The sequence below is a fragment of the Delphinus delphis genome, chromosome 6 (assembly GCF_949987515.2).
Source record: "Delphinus delphis chromosome 6, mDelDel1.2, whole genome shotgun sequence".
Lineage (NCBI taxonomy): Eukaryota > Metazoa > Chordata > Mammalia > Artiodactyla > Delphinidae > Delphinus > Delphinus delphis.
The window spans coordinates 27,807,777-27,819,832 of NC_082688.1; positions in this window are offsets into that span (position 1 = coordinate 27,807,777).

A 12,056-nucleotide genomic window follows, 5' to 3' on the forward strand; every position below is an offset into this window, starting at 1 on the left:
CATATAGATGATGCCTTGCTTTTTTCACCCTATGTTTTTTGATTGGAGCATTTAGTCTATTATATTTAAAGTGATTATTGATAGGTATGTACTTAATGCTATTTTGTTACTTGTTTTCTGGTTATTTTTGTAGTTTTTCTCTATTCTTCTTTCAGTCTCTTCCCTTGTGGTTTGATGATTTTCTTTAGTATTATATTTAAGTTCCTTTGTCTTTAATTTCTGTGTACCTATTGAAGTTTTTGGTTTGTGGTTACCATGAGGTGTGTATGTGTATGTATGTATATATATATATATATATATGCACACTGATAGTCATTTAAGTTCAAATACTTTCTAAAAGTTCTACCTTTTTTACTCTCCTCCCCATGTTTTATGGTTTTTATGTCATATTTTACATCTTTATGTGTATCCCTTAATTGTTTATTGTAGCCATAGTTGATTTTACGACTTTTGTCTTTTAACATTCATACTAGCTTTTTAAAATGGTTTATTCACTGCCTTTACTATATTTTTGACTTTACCAGTGAGATTTTTTTCCCCTTCATACACTTATTTATTTCTTTTGTGGCCTTTTCTTTTCTGCTTAAAGAGGACCCTTTAACATTTCTTTTTTATATATATACAACAGGTTCTTATTAGTTATCTGTTTTATACATATTAGTGTTCATAAGTGAATCCCAATCTCCCAATTCATCCCACCACGACCACCCCACTAACATTTCTTTTAAGGCTAGTTTAGCGGTGATGAACTCTTCTAGTTTTTGCTTATCTGTGAAACTGTCTCTCTCCTTCAATTATGAATGATAACCTTGCTGGGAAGAGTTTCCTTGGTTGTAGGGTTTTTCATTGCAGCACTATAATATGTCATACCACTCCATTCTGGCTTGAAAAATTTCTACAGAAAAATCAGCTGATAGCCTTATGGGGATTCCCTTGTGTGTGACTCTTTGTTTTTCTCTTGCTGCCTTAAAAATTTTCTCTTTATCTTTAACTTTTGCCATTTTAATTATGATATGTCTTTAGGTTCATCTTGCTTGGGACTCTGTGCTTCCTGAACCTGGATACCTGTTTCCTTTTTAAGGTTAGGGAAGTTTTCAGCCATTATTTTATCAAATAAAATTTCTTCCCCTTTCTCTCTCTCTTATGCTTCTAGGACCTCAATGATGCAAATGTTACTATGCTTGATGTTGTCCCAGAGGTCCCTTAAACTATTCTCATTAATTTTTTTTTTCTCTTCTGGTTGGGTAATTTCCACTACTTTGTCTTCCAGGTCACTTGTGCATTCTTCTGTATCACTGGATCTGCTATTGATTCCTTCTAGTATATTTTTCATTTTAGTTATTGTATTTTTCAGCTCTGATTGGTTCTTTTTAATATTTTCTAATTCTTTGCTGAAGTTCTCACTGTGTTCCTCTATTCTTTTGCTGAGTTTGGTGAGTATTTTTATGACCATTGCTTTAAATTCTTTATCAGGTAAATTACTATCTCCATTTAATTAGTTATTTTTTCTGAGGTTTTATCTTGTTTTTTCATTTAGAAAAATATTCCTCTGTCTCCTCATTTTGCTTGACTTTCTCTGTTTGTCTCTATGAAATAGGTGAAATAGTTTCCTACCCTAGGCTTGAAGATGTGTCTTTGTGTGGGAGCATCCCTATGCAGTCTGCATGTGCCCATTGGCTTTGGTGGGAGAGTTCTATCTGAGGTTAGACCAGGCTGGAGTTTTTCCCCTAGTGTGCCAGGTCTGTTGTCTTGGCAGGGGCAGGCTGGAGCAGTGGGTAGGGTGGCTAGAGCTGGAGTCTGGTGCAAGCCATGGCTTCTCTTGGGGCATGCTGGTGGATGTCACCTTGGCAGGGGCTGGGGCTGGAGCCAGAGGGCCTAGAGCGGAACTGTGTGAGCTGGGGCTCTGTTGGGGCATGCTGGAGCTGCCACCTTGGTGGAAGGTGAGGCCAGAATAAGAAGGGCTAGAGCTGGAGCTTAGTGTGAGCTGCAGCTTCTCTTGGGGTGTGCTGGTGGCTTTGCCTTCATGGAGGATGGGGCTGGAGCCACAGGGCCTGGAGCCAGAGCCCAGTGTAGGCTGGGAGTGTGTGCTGGGGTGGTCTCCTTGCAGGTCTTCCAGGGCACCAGACGCTTTTCAGTCTGCTGCCTATGCACTGGGACTGGGAGTGAGCAAGTGTGTATACCCTTAGGAGCAGAGTCTTGATTTCCTACAGCCCTCCAGTTCTCCTGGTTGTAAGCCCCATTGGCTTTCAAAGCCAGATAAGGGGGCTCATCTACCTGGTGCTGGAACCCATGGCTGGGGTGCCCAATGTGGAGCTTGATCCCCTCACTTCTTAAGGAGGATCCCCAAGCTTGTGATACTCCCCTCCTCTTCTGAGTCTCCCACTGGCAGTGTGGATCTTGACTAGATTGCTTCTTTTCCCCTCCTATCCATCTTGGTGTGGTTTTCCCTTTATATTCTTGGTTGTAGAAGAGCCATTATGCTAGTCTTCAGGTCTTTCTCAGAGAGAGTTGTTCTATATGTAGTTGTAGTTTTGGTGCATTAGTGGGAGGAGGTGAGCTCAGGGTCTTTGTACCCCACTGTCTTGACCCTGCCTTTTTTCTTCTCATCACCTTGACATTGTCTTTCTCAGAGCAGAATCTAATTTAATTTTAATGAAGTCAGCTTATCAAGTATTTTTTTCATGGATTGTACTTTTGGTGTTGTATCTAAAAGGTCATCAACATACCCAGGTAGTCTAGGTTTTCTCCTGTGTTATCTTCTAGAAGTTTTATAATTTTGTGTTGTTTTACATTTAGATATGTGACCCATTTTGAGTTAATTTTTGTGAAGGGTTTAAAGTCTGTGTCTAAATTTATTTTTTGCATGTGGATGTCCAATTGTTCAAGCACCATTTGTTGAAAAGACTATCCTTGCTCCATTATATTTTCTGTGTTCCTTTGTTAAAGATCAGTTGACTATATCTATGGGGTTCTATTTTGGGGCTCTCTAAAGACAATCCCTGATGTATGATAGTTCAACTTACAACTTTTCAACTTTACAATGGTGTGAAAGCAATACACATTCAGTAGGAACTGTACTTCAATTTTTGGATTTTGATCTTCCCTGGGCTAGCAATATGCGGTCTGATATCCTCTTGTGATGCTGGGTAGTGGCAGTGAGTCACAGCTCCCAGTCAGCCAAGTGATCATGAGGGTAAACAACCAAAACACTTACATCCATTCTGTACCCATACAACCATTCTGTATTTCACTTTCAGTACAGTATTCAATAGGTTATGTGAGATATTCAACACTTTATTATAAAATTGAGTCAGTATTAGATGATTTTGCCCAACTCTAGACTAATGTAAGTGTTCTGAGCATGTGTAAAGTAGGCTAGGCTAAGCTATGATGTTTGGTAGGTTAGGTGTATAAATGCATTAAGTTAAATTTCAACTTACAATGTTTTCAACTTCCGATGGGTTTATTGGGTTATAATCCCTTCATAAGTCAAGGAAGATCTGTGTTCTGTTTCACTGGTCTACTCTCTATTCTTTTGTCAATACTATACAGTCTTAATTACAGTAGTAATTAATTAATTACATGTAGCTTTATATTAATTCTCAAAGCTGGGCACTGTCGGACCTCTAAGTTTGTTCTTCAATACTGTGTTGGCCATTCTGGGTCTTTTGACTTGCCATACAAATGTTAGAATCACTTTGTCAATATCCACAATATTGCATGCTGGGATTTTTATTGAAATTGCATTGAATCTATAGAACAAGTTGTGAAGAACTGACATCTTGACAATATTGAGTCTTTCTGTCCATGAACACAGAATATCTCTCCACTTATTTAGCTGTTCTTTGATTTTGCTCATTAGAGTGTTGCAGTTTTCCTGTTACAGATCTTGTACATATTTTGTTAGATTTATACTTAAGTATTTCAATTTTTTGGGTGCTAATGTAAGTGGTATTGTGTTTTAAATTTCAAATTCTACTTGTTCATTGCTGGTATGCAGGAACAAGATTGACTTTTGTATATTAACTGTATTCTGTAATCTTGCTCTAATCACTTACTAGTTTCAGATTTTTTGTTGTTGTTGATTTGCTTAGATTTCTACATTGTCAATTATGTCACCTGCAAACAAAGACAATTTTTTTTCCTTCCTTTCAATCTTCACACCTTCTATTTCCTCTTCTTATTTTATTGCATTATCTAGAACATCCAGTATATGTTGAAAATGAGTGGTGAGAGGGGATATCATTGTTTTGTACCTGATCTTAGTGGAAAAGTTTCAAGTTTCTTACACTTAAATATGATGTTAGCTCTAGGGTTTTTGTAGATATTCTTTTATCAAGTTGAAGAAACTTCCCTCTATTTCAAGTTTACAGAGAATTTTTATCATGAATGGTTGTTAGATTTTGTCAAATACTTTTTCTGCATCTACTGGTAAGATCATGTGATTTTACTTGTTTAGCCTAATGATGTGATTGATTACATTAATCAATTTTCAAATGTTGAACCAGCTTTGCATAACTTTGTAGGATAAATCCCACTTCTTAATGGTGTACAATTCTTTTTATACATTCAATTTACTAATACTTTGTTGAGGATTTTTATATCTATATTCATGAGAGATATTGGTTTGTAGTTTTCTTATAATATCTTTGTTTTTGGTATTAGGGTAATGGTGGCCTCCTAGAATGAGTTAGGAAGTATTCCCTCTGTTTCTATCCTCTGAAAGAGATTGTACAGTATTGGGATAATTTTTTTCCTTAAGTGTTTGGTAGAATTTACCAGTGAACCCATATGGGCCTGGTGCTTTTTGTCTTGGGAGGTTATTAATTACTGATTCAATTTGAAAAAATAAATATAAGCCTATTTAGCTTATTTTTTTTTCTTATGTGAGTTTTGCAAGTTGTATCTTTTCAAGAAATTAGTCCATTTCATCTAGTTTATCAAGTTTTTGTGTATAGAGTTTTTTACACTATTTCTTTACTTTTTTCCTTAGTTAGCCTAGCTAAAGGCTTATTGATTTTCTTGATCCTTTTAAAGAACCAGCTTTTGGTTGCATAGATTTTCTCTATTGATTTCCTGTTTTCAGTTTCATCGATTTCTGCTCTAGTTGTTATTAATTCTTTTCTTCTGTTTACTTTGGATTTAATTTGCTTTTCTTTTTCTAGTTTCCTGAGGTAGAAACTTAGATGATTTTAGATCATTATTCTTTTCTAACATATGCATTCAATACTATAAATTTCTCTGGAAGTACTGCTTTTCACTGCATCCCAAACATTTTGATAAGTTGTGTTTTCATTTTTTTAGTTCAAAATATTTTAAAATTTCTCTTGAGATTTCTTGTTTGATTCATGTGCTGTTTAGAAGTGTGTGTGTGGGGTTGTTTTGTTTTGTTTTTGTTTTTGCTGTGCCATGCAGCATGCGGGATCTTAGTTCTCCTACCAAGGATCGAACCTGCGCCCCCTGCATTGGAAGCATGGAATCTTAACCACTGGACCACCAGGGAAATCCCATAAGTGTGTTGTTTAATCTCCACATAGTTTGAGATTTTCCAGTTATCTTTCTGTTATTAGTTTCTAGTTTAATTCCATTGCGATCTGAGAGCAGACATTGGATGATTTCTATTCTTTTAAATTTGTTAAGGTGTGTTTTCTGGCCTAGAATGTGTTTTATTTTGGTGAATGTTCCATGTAAGCTTGAGAAAGAATGTGTATTCTGCTGTTGTGGGATGAAGTAGTCTATGGATGTCAATTATATTGAGTCCATTGATGGTGTTGTTGAGTTCAACTATGACCTGATTGATTTTCTCCCTGCTGGATCTATGAATTTCTGATAGAGGGGTGTTAAAGCCTCCAACTATGAAAATGGAGTAATCTATTTCTCTTTGTAATTCTATTAGTTTTTGCCTCATAATTTGATGCCAACAAACTGGATAGCTTAGAAGTGAAATATATGACAACAGTAGCAGAAAGTCCAGGAAAAGAGAAATGGAAATATATTATTTTAAGGTCCTTATGTTTGGAATGATATAATACCACTTGAAGGTAGACTTTGGTAAATTAAAGATATACACTAGAGGACTTCCCTGGTGGTTCAGTGGTTAAGAATCCACCTGCCAATGCAGGGGACAGGGGTTTGAGCCTTGGTCTGGGAAGATCCCACATGCTGCAGAGCAACTAAGCCCTTGTACCACAACTACTGAGCCTGTGCTCTAGAGCCCATGAGCCACAACTACTGAGCCCATGTGCCACAACTACTGAAGCCTGAGTGCCTGGAGCCTGTGCTCTGCAACAAGAGAAGCCCTCGCTTGCCACAACTAGAGAAAGCCTGTGCACAGCAGCAGAGACCCAATGCAGCCAAAATAAAATCAATAAATATTTTAAAAATTTTCTTAAAAAGATATGCACTAGAGACCATAAGGTAACCAACAAAATTACACAGCAAAGTGGTAATAGGCCACTTATTATAATAAGGTAATAAGCTAATAAGCCAACAAAAGAAATACAAGGGAATCAAAAAAAAATCTATGAATGCAAATGAAGGAAGAAAGGAGGAAAAGTAAAGAACCAAGGAGAGGGACTTCCTTGGTGGTGCAGTGGTTAACACTCTGTGCTTCCAATGCAGGGGGTGTGGGTTCAATCCCTGGTCAGGAAACTAAGATCCCACATGCCACACAGCATGGCCAAAAAAAAAACCACACACACAAAAAACAAAAAAACCAAGGAGGAAAATTGAGAACAAATAGCAAGATGGTAGATTTAAATTAAATCATATCAATAATCACATTAAATGTAAATGATCTAAACACTGAGTTAAAAGATCAAGACTATCAGATTTGATTTTTTTTAATTTCAACTATATGCTATCTAAAAGAAAACCACTTTAAATATGAAAACATAAATATGTTACAAGTAAAAGCATGGAAAAAGATATCTCATTTTAACACTATCAAGAGAAAGCTCAGTAGCTAAATTAATATCAAACAAAGTAGATTTTAGAGCAAAGAATATTACTAAGGATAAAGAGAGCCATTTACTAATAATAAAGTAGTCATCCCATCAAGAGGACATAGCAATCCTAAAAGTTTATGCATCTAATAACAAAGCTGCTCTGGGTACCCTTGGGAACCTCAGCCCTAGGAGGTGCCCTAAGGGATTCCTGTCCTGGGACTCCAGGTCTCCCAGGAAGTCTCTGGTTAAGGAAAGTGGGGAGCATAGTTATCTATAACCTATTAATACATTTTCACTTGGTGTTTACTTTGACATAGTGTAGCGAGAGTCCCAGAAGGGTCATATTCTCTGCACTCTCCTCAGGCTCCTATATCTTATCTGAGTGATAAACTCCTGGGCTTCCCTCAGAAAAAACCTGAAGGGGTCTTGGTGATTGATACCAGCTTTCCCAGGACACTAGCTTGGTCTTGATTAAAATACTTCAGTGTTACCCCACTGCCTTTAGAATAAAGACAAAATTTCTTAACCTGGTTTTACAAGGCCTTTCATGTTCTTCCATTAATAGCCAAATGTGGAGAACTTAATAAATATTTATTGAATAAATAAATATATGAAAGCATCCAAATAAAGAGGAGAAACAGAGACTGGTCTTTGCTTACCTGTACAGTTCAACAATTCTTACCGTGTCCATCTCTACCTCACATGCTATATTCCAGCAATATTCAACCCTTCTGATTTCTTAAAATCTCTGTACTTTCTTGCTGTTGTCTTCACATATGTCACTTTCTCTTCCCCCACCCTCAACACACACACACACACACACACACACACACACACACACACACACACACACACTTGCCTAAATAACCTTCATTTTTCTTCAGGACTCATCTTGAAAGACATTTCCTCTGGGAAACTTTTCCATCCTTTTAGAGTTGGTGGTCCTCATTTCCTATATTTCTCATTTATAACAATTATCCTTTTGTGTTCTAGTTATTAATTGTCTGTCTTCTCTATTAGACTAAAAATACACATACAGGCCTTCCCTGGTGGCGCAGTGGTTGAGAGTCTGCCTGCCGATGCAGGGGACACGGGTTCGTGTCCCGGTCCGGGAAGATCCCACATGCTGTGGAGTGGCTGGGCCCGTGAGCCATGGCCGCTGAGCCTGCGCATCTGGAGCCTGTGCACTGCAACGGGAGAGGCCACAACAGTGAGAGGCCCGTGTACCGCAAAAAAAAAAAACCCACAAAAATACACATACATATATTTTAAAAACTTTTTTTAGTTAGTAAATAAATTAATGAAAGCTTCTAAACAGAAAATGGAAACAAAGAGCAAAGGCTGTCCCATTCCTGTAGACAGGATGTCCCAGTTGAACAGAAAGAAAAGAAGGAGGAGCTGAGCCCTGATCTAGAACCTGGCTTGGCATCACTAGAGAGGGACATTTATGTGTGTAGCATCAGGTAGTTCTTCTCCAATGACTCAACACCTTCCAGGAATGCAAAGAGAGGGGCTGTACACTATAATGGGCTACTTGCCTTTGAAGGAACTAATACAGTGACCCTTCAATGTCTGGCAGTCCAGGGTTTGGCTGAAAGAGATGGGCTCCTGTCTCTTTACTCTGCAACAACTTTTGAGGGTCTGAGAGTGGAACAGCCTTTGTGAGGCTGCAGTTTTGTAATGGCATTGATCAGGAAAACATCAATGGCCAATGAATTGGGTCTATGAAGAATAGATGGCTTCCAGTAGAGTCATAGGCAAAGGAAATTTCTTGAAGCTAAATTATTTATGTTCATTGCTTTTCCTTTTTAATTGAAAGACATTCCACTGGAAAGAAGCTCTTGAAGACCGAGAGGGGATTTTTTAAGAAAAGGGGTTAAGAAGGTAATTGTGGCTTGGAGTATCAGGTTTGCTGAGCCAGGTGTCACTCTTATACCACTTTTAGAGGAGGTGGCACTTCCCTGACCTTGGCATTTCCCTTTGGCCATCCTGATCTTGCCTCCTTGCTCTGCCCTTCTTCAGAGCCACAGGAATTATAGTAGTGGTCTGCTTTTCCTTGTTTCTGTTCTTGAAGTTCTCAGAGCTCAGTGCCTCTCCCTGGTCTCTGTTCTAGAACTATGAAACCTCATGTCTGCAGGTATACAGAGGTCAGTAGTGGGCCTTGGCTGTCATTTCTTCCTGTATTTTTTGGAAGAAATGATTTTGTTTGCATGATTAAAGAAGATGTGATGTAGTACAAAGTACATTAAACTTGAATCCAGAACCTTGAAGTCAAATCTGAGCCTTTATTGTGACTTTGGGCAAATTACTTAAAGATGAAGAGGAGGAGGAGAAGAAAAATGTCATTAACTGTACACTTGCTGTGTGCTCAGTAGTGAATTATCCATTATCTCATTTAATTCTCTTCTATGAGACAGATGTTATTATTTTCATTTTACTTTAATTATAAAAAGTAACTCCAGGTTATGGCAATTTTTTTAAAACAGAACAGAAGAAGTGACAGTTAGAAGTTCTTATCTACCCCAGACCTACTGTAACCACAATAATTATTTTCTTGGATAGCCTTCCAGAAATGTTCTGTGCTTAAAGTTTTTTTGGAGAAAGTATCAGGGAGAGAGAAGTGATTGAAGCCTTAAAATTGCTGGAGAGTGGAGTGGACAAACTTGTATAAGGAACCCAGGGGCCTTTAGGGAGAGAAAGGATTCAGAACTTTTCTTATCTAAGAGCCAAAATTATTGAAAGGTGATGGGTTTCATCTGATTGGCAGGGAGTGACATTGAGATTCCTAGGATAAAATCTCCATTAGGAGAGAAAGAGATGGACTGTTGGGCTGAAGGTGTTAGGTAATGATGGATCCAGGTCTACATGCCAGATATCTTCCTTTGTCCTTTCTCATCCTGATCTAAGCTCCAGGAGGCTGACCTGTATAGACTAATAAAATACATCAATGGACTTCCTCGACTTCCAACTTCTGCTTGATTTTGGCAGTGAAAATCTCCAGCAGGAAATCAGAGGGAGGGCATGGGAAGGAGCTCTAGATATTTATTCCTCTGGCTCATTTTCTAAAATGTTACCTAGGGCTGGCTACATCTCTAGACTGAAATACGTAGTTCCTCTCAAAGTGGCCTTCTCTGCATGACTCTTTTCAGGTTCCACTAACTGCTCCTTTCTCTCATCCTTATGGGCATAGAGGTAGTAACATTCCACTGAGGTTGCTAGTTTGGGATTACCCCACTATTCCTTGTGGGTCCTCTATACCCACTCTCTGTAAATAGTCCTTTATTTTTCTAATTTGAAAATAACCATATATATTTTTTGTTGGGACCTTGCTTGATACAGTCAGTTTAGCAGTGGCTCCTAGAACCTGCTCCAACTGAGTCATCTTGGTGGCAGGCTTATGACCTGGAGAAGGAGTTGGAGAAATGGCTTGAAGCAATCTTGTCATGGGGCAGCCTTGTTCAAGTATGATGCAGAGAGAAGAGTCATCCTCCCTCACCTTTTGAGGAACAGTGTCTTCTGGGCAGGAATTTCCACCAGCAATGCTGGCAGCAACCAGAAGCAGAAGCTGTGTGGCTTCAGATGTACCAGTCAACAATGGTCTGTACAATCTTATACTCACTATCTATTGCTGCATATCAAATCTCCTACAAACAGAGTAGCTTAAAACAACAGCCAGTTTGTTAGTTCTCATTGTTCTGGGCTCAGTAAGAAAGCTCTTGCTGTGGTCTGTCATGCAGTAGCGATCAGGTGGTGGCTGGAGCTAGGGTCATCTGGAGGCTTGAGTGAGTTGGACATCCAAATGGCTTCTTCATTCTCTGTCTGGCAAGTTGGTGCTGACTGTTGATAAGAGGAAATCTGCAGCTGTCCATCAGGGGTTTGATTTCTTCCACAGGACATATTCACATGGGTAGCTTGGAATTCCTCACAGTATGGCTGTCCCAGAATAGTTAGAATTCTAACACGAAGGCTGGCTTCTCCCAGAACACATTTTCCAAGGGAGTCAGATAGAAGCTGTATCATTTTTTATGACAGCCTTGGAAGACACGCAGCATTACTTTGGCCACATCTATTGGTCAAAAGTTAGTTCCAGGTCTGCCCAGATTTAAGAGAATAAATATTCAGAGTGATGGATCACTGGGGGCCGTCTTTGAGGACTAACTACCATAAGCTCCAGGGATAGTTATTCTGGCACCAGTGATGACAGCAGCAAGGATTAGAGACATCTCTTTGGAATGCTGAGGTTTCTGTTACAGACAAGACTACAGCACTGAGAGCAAACAGAAATAGCTTTTCATTTCCTTCATTTACATGCAGGCTGGGGTCGCTTTGGAAAATCAGGAAAGGGACTGGACTGGAAGCCTTGCAAACTGGGGGCTTAAGCCCTACCTAATGCTAATACCTAATACCTTAGGACACATAGCATTAGGGAGGCAAAATATCCCAGTGTCATATAAATGGAGAAACTGAAGCTCAGAGAGATTAAATAAATGGTAGTGTCAAGATTCAAACCTAGGTTTGACTGCTGCCCAAAATTCTTAATACTAAGCCAGGGGGATAGAACTCAAAATGTCCACAGGAGCCAGACAAGTTCAATAAATGCATCAAGCTAGAGTAAGACAACTGGCAAGAAGCAGCTTATATTGCAGCCAAGCTGAACACCTGCCTAAAGTAAAGAAACGGCCTTTTAACCTACTTGTAGACAAAACCATACTAAGCAGCCAAACAAAACTCAACCTGAGGGCAGTGGCATAGGTGGTGTAAATGATGGCTGTGGACAATTGTGATGTGTTTGTGCCTTTTCTTCCTGTGGATGGGGTTAGAATTTGCAGACTGGTGTTTTTCGTCACTTTCCTGTAGAATGGCACATAAAGATGCAAGTACTCTGTGAAAAGCCCTTTCCCACACTCCTGCCCAAGGGCTGTCGATTAAATTCTACTACTATTTCCCCAAATATACTATTTCATTTAACCTGCACATAGCCTTGTAAGGCAAGTATTACTATCTTCATTTCACTGATAAGAACTGATTGCAGAGAAGTTACACAACTTATGCAGGTGTTAGAGCCAGAATTCAAAGCCAGGTCTATATGATCCAGAGTCCTTGATTTTT